The sequence below is a fragment of the Macadamia integrifolia genome, chromosome 4 (genome assembly GCF_013358625.1).
Source record: "Macadamia integrifolia cultivar HAES 741 chromosome 4, SCU_Mint_v3, whole genome shotgun sequence".
Taxonomy (NCBI): domain Eukaryota; kingdom Viridiplantae; phylum Streptophyta; class Magnoliopsida; order Proteales; family Proteaceae; genus Macadamia; species Macadamia integrifolia.
Genome location: NC_056560.1, coordinates 33464007 through 33474263, shown reverse-complemented (window position 1 = coordinate 33474263; position 10257 = coordinate 33464007). Strand labels below are relative to the sequence as shown.

At 36.2% G+C, this 10257-nt stretch overlaps 1 long non-coding RNA gene across 1 annotated transcript; it reads left to right on the top strand.

Moving 5' to 3' along the window:
- The first annotated feature begins 6 nt into the window (after positions 1 to 6).
- LOC122076161 lies at positions 7 to 3232 on the top strand. The gene is made up of 2 exons (XR_006139452.1): positions 7 to 2323; positions 2525 to 3232. It is a non-coding gene; the product is annotated as an uncharacterized LOC122076161 (long non-coding RNA).
- Positions 3233 to 10257: the final 7025 nt, after the last annotated feature.

Below are 10257 nucleotides of genomic sequence, written 5' to 3'. Positions count from 1 at the left end.
AAAAAAAAAAAGGAATGGTGGAATGTAAGTATTACCAAAATATATGTGTTTCTTTGCTGCTTGTTGTTTGTCATTTATGTATACCCTACTATAAGGAAAGAAAGAAATTTGCTAGTGTTTTCCTTTCTTCGTGGTCCCTGCCTTCTGCTCTATACCAGGTAGACTCCCTTTGGCTGCCCAATGGCTATTTGCTCTGCAACAGTTTTTTAGTGTCAATTGAATGGAATATGGCCAAAAAGTCCTACTACATCGGTCACAAAGTGTTATCCGTTTCCTTCTTTTTCTTATTTTTTGTTCTGAATTAACCCACAATCTACAATTCTCATGGATGTTATCTTGGTGTGAACTTTGATCAGTCTCCATAATATATATATCTGAGTTGAATTTGGTCTAGGAGAAACTGGGGAAGAAGGTTCATCAGCTAAAATTAGATACTGATTTTCCTGCTATTATTATACACAATTGCACCTACAAGACCAGTTGATGCTGATTGTTGCAATCATATTTATTGTTAGTGGAAACTGCTATATAACCATGTTTCTGGTTCATGCATTTTGTTTTCATATGTTATGCTTTACTCTTACGAAATGTCAAGTACTGAAATTGAAGTGACAATCTTCTACCAAAAAAAAAAAAGAAATTGAAGTGACCATCATTGGCTATTATCAAAAACTACAATCATTTGGGATACTACGATCATTTGAGGGAGTTGACAGAATCAAGTACCCCATCCTTCAGACACCTCCTAGAGGTGCTTCAGGTGAAAGGAATGCCCTGTTCCCAATGTTGCAAGTTCTCAGCGTCAAAATTGCAGCAGTATTCCAGCTTTGCTTTGAGTTATACTTTGAATATTTGTGATCCAATAATTTCTAGAATTCAACTCTTTTTCAGCTCCATTCTTTTGATTCTGAAATGAAGGCAGTGGGATTAATAGATTCTTCTTTTGTGAGACGCATATACCTGTCCTGGGTTTTGGAAGCTTGCATGAGAAAATATCAGAATCTTAGAAACTTGGTTAGTCTGCTTTAGTGTTGTTAAATGGAAGCCTAGATATTTTTGATAGATGATGTTCTCTCTTTCAATCCTTGGATTCATGTTATTAAGGTGGGAGCATCTACAGTCCTTGAACTTAAAAAAATCTTTACAGCTTCACTTTAAGGGACATAAATCCACAGTGGCTGACTTCACTTCTTTTATAGTCATGTTCACTGTCTTTGAATTCAAGCATACCAATTCACAATATCCATGGGAAATAAAACCTAAGTAATGGGGTTTTCAAAATCTTATCTAGATTTATGATTTTGAAGATTTGGAATATTCTTGCTTTCACTGCGATGAAATTTGGAATCCTTAGAACTACGTTTGGAAGGTAAGAAAAGAAAATAAGACAAAACTAATGATGATGAATCAATGATGAGTTTGTATATATATATATATATATATATTGTTTTGGCTTCGAAATGTAGCATATAAGTTCGTCTGATCGGAATCCGTGGTTACATCCCAACAGTCCAGCATTTCTCTAACACCATATATTTAAGATGATGAGTTGACTGACTTTACATCTAAGTAGGATGAGGTTGCGAAGTATTACTGTCACATGGAAGCCTAAATCTTTGGGATACGAATGGTGTTCTCCATTTCGATCTTTGGATTCATAAGAGCATCTGCAATCTCGAATTATAAATTCTTTAGAACATGTTTTATGGGAACAGGGCTGTTTGGTATGCAATATTGACATAGATTATAGGTCTAGAATGCATTCTACAGAGAGAGAGATCGACCTTGATAGGGGTTGGACACTTGTGACGATGCATCTTCCATCTCGGGATCCACGGTGTTAAATCTGATTTACAAAATCGTTTCATGGTGTCAAACTATATACACCCCAACACACCCCCCCCCCTCCTAAAAAAAAAAAGGGAAAATTACAACATTACCTACTTTTGAGTTTACCTATACAAAATTATCAACATGGAGTTTTGGGTTTACAAAGCTACCCACTACAGTGTCTCTCTCTCGCCTTTACCTACATTATTTGACATTTTTACCCCTGATCCTACACCTACCCATCTTCCCAGCCCGTCCTTCCCCTGCGACCCCATCCCCGCTCCTGCTAGTTGACGGTAGACCCGATGACTATCCTCTCCGGCCACGTTACAATCCTGTTTGCTGCCACGCCTTCTTCCTCCTTGCTTCAAACAAACCCCGATGTGGGAATCACGATATGTTGTGATTTTCACCTTTGAAAAGCTCCGAATTGCTTTGTTGGCACGAACTCTAGTTCTTCATCACCGATGGCACCACCATCTACTGCTAGTGGGTAATTTCCTTATCTTCATTATGATCATCAACCAATTCTTTGCTACTGTATATCATCTCAATAATTCTAGATTTTTCAGTACCCAAAGGATGAAATTAACCGATTTTTCAGTACTCAATAAATTTAGTGATTATTGAATTATGAAGTCAAACATTGGAAAGTGGTGTGAATGGGTTGTGACCAGGTTCCCGCATGTTCCAGGGATCTACACAGGTGAGCAAAACAAATCTTGGAAGAAAGTACTGGATGTCGTTCATGCTGAAGGCAGCCTCAGATTTTGTCAACCCTGGTGTGGGGGCATGAGGATTGCAGACTAGGTTCCTGAATGTTCAAGGGATAAAAGGTGAGCAAACTAAATCTTAGAAGAAGGTACTGGATGTCGTTCATGCCGAAGGCAGCCTCAGATTTTGTCAACCCTAGGTGGGGGAGGGAGGAAATGCGACGGACGGTGGGGCTTGATTACCGTTTCTTCTTCATCGCCCAACACCAGCCCCATCCCTTGAAAGTGGAGGATCCAACTCTCCCTTTCCCAAAATCGATTCTCCAGCACTCCGACCCTCTATCAATTTCTAGTCTCCTCCGCGGCATCCACCGTTTCATTTGGTACCAACTTCTCCTCCGACACCAACACCATAGGGTTGCAAGGCTGACCAACGAATCAGGGACAGGAGAAAGGGCAGTGGAGGTAAGGGTTAAAAATGTCAAAAAAAAAAAAGAGGATAAGAATAGGATACTGTTTTGGTTAGTTTTGTAAAGTCAAATTCAAGAGTGGGTAATTTGGTAAAGATAAATTCAGAGTGGATAATTTGATTGATCTTGTAATTTTCTTAAAAAAATAAAAAAACACTTTTCTAATTATTAGAAGAAAGAAGAGGACGAAAAAATAAAGATCAAAGAGCATTGTGAGTCGTGACTGCTGTTTTCTTGTTCTTCCCAACTGGTCAAAAAAGCTTCTCTAATGGTAATGCTCTAGGAATCTCTGGTACATCTCAACTTCATCATTGAATTTTAGGCTGAGCACAACATCCTTATGCACCCACATAAATTTCTCTTTCACCAAAAAATAAAAAATAAAAAATAAAAAATCCTTATGCACCCATTTTACATGTTAGGTTTAGCTGTGTATAACATAGGCAAAGTGAATAATTGAAACAATAATTTAGAAGTATAAAAATTGGAAAACCTCTCAATGATTTTTCCTTCCTCAAGATTGGACAAACATTGTACTAAAAATAAAAAAAATTTTCCTCCTCCGGGATCAAAGTGACTTTGTGAATTGTGATTAATCCTTTTGGTTCACATCACCCTTCCACTCTCTATTTAAACTCTCTTTTACCTATTAGATGATTGGACTTTCTTCTCTACCATGGCTGAAGGAAAACTCAATTTATACTAATCATTTTTTATTTTTTGAGTTACAACCAACCGTCTTATGTAAAGATAAAAGATAAGATCGCATATATATACAAATACATTTTATTCTATAAGGTCATATATATAAACCTTTTCTTATAATGGTAAAGCATTAAAAATCTTGAAGAATAAAAGATGGGAGACTGTAAGTAATTGATGACTCTCTGCATTTAAATTTAGAGTTTTTTATTTATGTCATTGGAAAAAGATTCACTGAACCACCAAGGTAGGTACATTAACACTTCTGCTTTGCTACGCTACTATATATGATATCGTTTTTTGATGCAACTCTATCTTGCTTGCTCAAGAACCCTTATCTTATTTAATCCCAAAAGGGAATAATATTTTAGATGAAAGGCATGATCTGAGGGTCTGAGCATTGAAGATTGAGCAAATAATTAATGCTGAAATCGAGGGAATACGCCGAACAGCTGCAATCAAGTAATGAATGAGAATGGATAGGATGTGCGTGTGGCTGTGCCCATGTGGGCCTTGGGCTAATGGACCAAGAGGCCCACAGCGGGATTTATTAAATGGATGTTGGGAGGATTTCACGGTTCCACGTGAGGATGTGCAGAAAATGTCGTCCAAATCAAGTGAATCTCTCTCTCTCTCTCTCTCTCTCTCTCTCTCTCTCTCTCTCTCTCTCTCTAACTAACCTTTCCATGTTACTTGTTCCAACACGATAATCTCCAGAACCTCTGTCGGACGTTACACAATCATACCCGCAATTAAGGATGTGAATTTATAACGGAAACCGTTTATCGAAATTGAACCGATCCATTGAAATCGTAAAATCGTTTACTAAATGGTGTGATTATAGTTTCAAGTTTCAAGCCGATTAGTTAAATGGGTCGAGTCGGTTTAAACCACGGAACCCGTTGGTTTCAAACCGAATTAAAACCATTTAAATCGAACCGTTTAAAACCGTTTAAATCGTTTAAATCGACCCGATTAATCCGTATAACAATTAAATAAAGAAGGGACAGTAATCCATATAACAATTAATAACTAAATTAAGTGTCCATCTTGCTTTGGTATGATTTATTGCAATTCAATTCAAGTTTAGGCTTTAGATCATGAACTTATAATCCATATATGTTACTACGTTATTATGTTATCATAGATGGGGTGTTTTGGCTGAACCACCTGTCATTTTAATATTTTATGTTGTAGAATGCTAGATTTGGATGTTGTATGACATAGTTCTAAATGTTTGAGAATGTCAAAGAAATAGCACTAGATTATCAAATTAAGACATACCATCGTTAATATAGAATCTATTATTTGTGGTTGCCAATTATTTTTTGATAAGTTTATGATCTTCAGTTTAGAGATAGTTGCAAGTTATAACAAACCAATTGTGAACCGTTTTACAAACCGTATGGAATAAATCGAAATCGAAACCGTTTAAAACCATGAAACTGACACTGTTTAAAAACCGTGGAAACCAAAACCGTTTACTAAACAGTCACGGTTTCAGAAAGTAGAACTGTTTAGTAAATGGTGCGGTTATGGTTTTAGTCAAATAAATATGAATCGAATCGATCCGCATCATTTAAACCAAAATCGAACCGATTAACACCCTTACCCGCAATGTCACCCACCGCGTCGCATATGGATTCATCTCTACATCCTCTCTCTCTCTCTCTCTCTCTCTCTCTCTCTCTCTCTCTCTCTCTCTCACTCAAATTGGGTACTGATTAAGGCTTTGTTTGGTCGTAAGGAGAATGCAAATTTTTTATGTAAAGTGAAAAATTTTTCCCATGAGAAATAAATTTTAGATGTTTGATTACAACGAAAATATATTTTACACGTAAAACCAATTTCACTTATACAATAAAATTTCCCTTTTTATTTCCCCACCAAAATAGGAAGAAAAAATAAAACTCTCTCTCTCTCTCTCTCTCTCTCTCTCTCTCTCTCTCTCTCTCTCTCGTGACTCTCACCCTGCTCATGGCAGACGATCTCTCTCTCTCATCCTGCTTGCAACTCTCATCTTAGACGATCTCTCTCTCTTCACTCAAGGCCACAAGCAAGAGATGTGCTTCAGACGATCTCTCTCTCTTCACTCAGAAATTCATTTTCTCCGGACATTTATTATGATTATGTTGGGAGATTTTTGTTGTTGTGAGATTGAGACCCAAATTTCTGGATTTGTATTCCATGATTGGTATATGTAATTAAACTCTTCATCTGAGTTTCAATATAAGATTATGCTATGGAAGTTGCAAGAAACAGTAATTTCACTTCACTTTTGTTGCAACCAATCAACTCAAAAGGGGAAAAAAAATCCCTTCCCTTCCCTTTACTTCCCTTCCCTTCACTTCACTTCCCTTCCCTTTCCTTTCCCAATTCCCTTGCAACCAAACGTAGCCTAAAGGAGTCAACGGTGTCAATCAGTAAGCTCTTGATTTTGGCCGACTCAAATTGGTTTTCATTAATTTAAGGTTTCCTATTTTTTTTTATCTAGTTTAGGTAATTGAGCTTTTTACGTTGAAGCATGGACACATTTTTATTCGAACAGTCATTTATGATTCATAATCGAACTTTAAAAGGGCTAATTGATTAATTGGGCTATAAATGATCCTTAAACAGATCATAAACAAGCTTTGAAGCTTTAAATGGGTTAATCAAGCTTGAATTGGCTAATCAAGTTATAAATGGTCGGTTGCTGGTTGGTTACAATATTTGATCGATGAAATAATGCAACCATTGAGCCACTACGTTGCATTCAAAATGCCCAATTATTAATCGGTCGATGCTTGAGTTCGACATGCTTAGTAATCGATTGGATCGATCTTGAACTTTAACCGGTTGGTTCAAGTCAAGCCTACTAGTGCGGGCCAACTTTTGATACCCTTATATAGATAAAACCCTCACCCTCACACCTAGAAAAACACAGTCACTAAAAGCCTTGTCTCGTGCACTTTCGTGAATTGCTCTTTTTGTCACCAAAATTTTAAAATTATCAAGTAGTATTCAGACGATGATCAAGATCACCCACTTGAACCAGTGACTCAGTCACCAATACGATTGGCTTGATTCCTTTAGTATCTTCATTGTATTTTAGGAAGGAGTAAGTTTTCCATCACCCACTGTGAAGAGAGAATATCTTGATCCACCAATTCTATCGGGTGAATGAAACTCCAAGAATAGTTTCAATGGTGGGAACACTCGAACACACATCCTAAGATGCTCTCAGCCGTTCAAATCCTCACTGCACTAGTGTAGCTGAAGATTTTTACACTGAAAAATCCTGAAAGGAATGAGGTCACCCTTTGCCTTCTAGAAAAGTGTTATTGATAGAATTAAGTGGTTTTGTTGGCTCGTTGAACCAGTGACCCTGTGAGCAAAACTGGTTGATGGGTGGTCTATATATTTTAGGGCATTGCGTCCTTATTTGGAGAAGGATTATATGGGGGAGTGAGAAGACTGCGTCAAACTGGGACCCAATAAGAAGCAGTTTATAAAATTCTAGCTATGGTTTTGAGATTTATGATTATCTAATGAAGACGGTGTTTGATTGGCGGTAGGGAATGAGATGCTTATTATGATCACATGTCACACACATGCCTTAGCTTAAGGCAAGACCCCAGCTATTCCTACTCCGAACCGGTGAACCCACCGAAAAATCCAAATCGAATTGATTTTTTATTGATTTTGGATTGGAGTATTATGGAACCGATCAAAAATTAGATCGCGCCACAAAAACCAAACCCAAATCGATATCAACACTCAAATCAAAAAGAATATTTTTTTCCCCTCATAATCCTTATTATTGTTTATAGAATTCATTTGATGAATCACCCATGGTGAGCAAGGTTTGAATAGACAGAATCAGGGTCGAGATTGATCAAGGCCAGTATCGATTTAATCCAAATTGATCTCGATCCCACAAAAATTAATACCAGAAAATTTAATTAAAAAAATATATCTTTTAATTGTTTTACCCTTTGTCCATATTAATTTACTAATGTGATATCGATCAAGGCCAATTCTATTTCAGTACGATTTATTTAAGCCAATCCAATTCCTTAAACCATGATGGTGAGTTGATCATTTTTCCTTCATGGAAGGAAATTCTGTGGAAGCCTCTCCTGAACATTTCCCATGCTTATGTAAGTACGTAGCAAACAAACATTCCAACCTCGGCTCAAATTTGGCCACAAACAAATAGTGATATAATAATCCTGAAAGTGCACATGGTTTGTTTTCCATGACTCTCTCAAGTGGTCTCAACATTTCTACTTAATTGTCCCATGATAATTTACTAAGAAAATTATTAATTGCAATTGTTAATTTAATGACTTTTCTGCGCCTTGTCTAGATGGTTAAAGTGAATTGGGGATTGTGTGGATAGGCTTATGAACATGGTGGAGATTGTAGCGGTGAGTTATGGTGCTAGTCTTCCCGAGAATTAGTCGAGGCGCTCATAAACTGACCTTGATAACTAATTTTTTGGGTGAAAATTCCCATAACATTAGTAGATTCCATTTCACATTCCATGCCGTGAATCCCACATTCTCTTGGATTTGGATCCTCTCTAGCCCAGGGTGTTGGAAGAGGACCAGTGAGGATCCCAATCCCTCCATGTTATAAATACCTTTTTGTATGTTTCTACAATGCAAGAAAATTATTTATTTATTTATCTTTATCTCTCCTTTTTTAACTTTTGGTTTTTTTGGTGTTGGAGAGGATCATAATCCCTTTATATAAAATACCCTTTGTATGTTTCGAGCAACATCTACCCCCAATTTTTTTGGCTTTTCCGTGCTAGGAAAGACCTAATATCTCCAAATTAAAAACCCTTTGTATGTTTCCACGTCGAGGGATACCTCTTCCCCTCACTTTAGTTTTTTTTATAGCACTCTCTCACTAACTTTTTCATGTAAACCACATAGAATTGGATCCAAACAGGATAAATATACTATGACCCATTTGAAGATGAAACTTCAATGCTCTCATATATGCAACTGTGATTATTGTATTTTGAAAGCTAGGTTAATTAGATTACGTTCTTTTTTTTACATGAATACACAAAAAGGAGAACAAAAATATGTTTGGTAAATCCAATTTGTTTTTCTTCTCTACTACATTGAACAAGACATATAGAACATTAAAAAAAAAAAAAAAAGGGCAAATTTCCTTCACCCATGGTCAAGAGAGAATCCCTTAACTAAGGATTTAGATGTTGTGCAGAAGGTATGGGAGACCAATCAAGAAATATCATGGATTTCTTACCATAGGGGCAGACTCTCTCTCTCTCTCTCTCTCGCTAAAATGTCCAACACTGCGTGATGAAGCATGTCAATGTAGACAAAGGTAAAACATAGTAAAGCAGACCTTTAAATTCAAGATTACGAGTGATATATATGAATGCATGGACGAAAGAGAAATGGCGTTGAAACCATGGCATGCGTTTTATATGGAATCATGGATAACTACTCTTTTTTCTGTTTCTTTTGTTGAATTTCACAATAAGTAGACATATCTACATCTCATTTTCTTTGCTACCAAATGGAAGTATGTTTTGTTTGAACCCATAAAAGAAAATAAGAAAAAAAATATATATATATATATATATATAATTAAAAAAGAGAAATGTTTTACTGAATATTTATAAAAAACTTGAAAACAACATTCATTTCAAAATTTAGAATGTTTTCTTGAAATAGTGAGGGTTCTTGATTATTGATATCCTTGGTACGCATGGACGACTCCACCGTATCATATGGTTAGATTCTCCCATTCTATCAATGTTCATATATTCTTATCATATAATCATGTACAACAAAAAATGCTATCAAATAATAGGAAAATATAAACATCCACGGCCACTGAAATCAGAGCTAGGATCAATAGGGATAGGAATGGAAGTAGGAGGGTCTGTAGTGAGGGAATGGGTGTCGGTAGAAGTGATGATGATGAAGAAAGATTTGAAGCAACAACAATACAAAAACCATAATCTTATCCCAACTTGATAGGATCGACTACAAGGATTTAATAAAGTCTAAAAAAAATAAAAATAAAAATAAAAATAAAAACAGTAATCAAAGCAGCATCCTTAGAACATCCCCTACATAGATTTGAATATGGGAACAAAAAATGAGAAATGATTATTCCCCCTATAGGCCACGGAGATATGGTAAAGTAATGATGTTGTGATGATGAAAAATAGGTGATGATGTTATATATATATATATATATATATATATATATAAAATTAAAGGAATGATGAGTACGTACCGCTCCCTGGGCATTTGGAGGGTTCGGGAGCTTGCTAGCTTACAATATTTGCAATTGATGAGAATATGGTGAGTTAAGCTCACATTTACTAGAAGTTAACTTTGCAAGGTGAAAAGTATGTTTGAGGTTTCACTGCCGCTTTGAAACAATAAGTAAAATTGTCCAATAGGATCGACACTCATATTAGTTTCGATATCAATATTTAAGAAAAAAAAATGGGCAAAACCTGACAATGTGTTTAGACTGTGTCATCCTTCGTTTTCTCCTTAGGA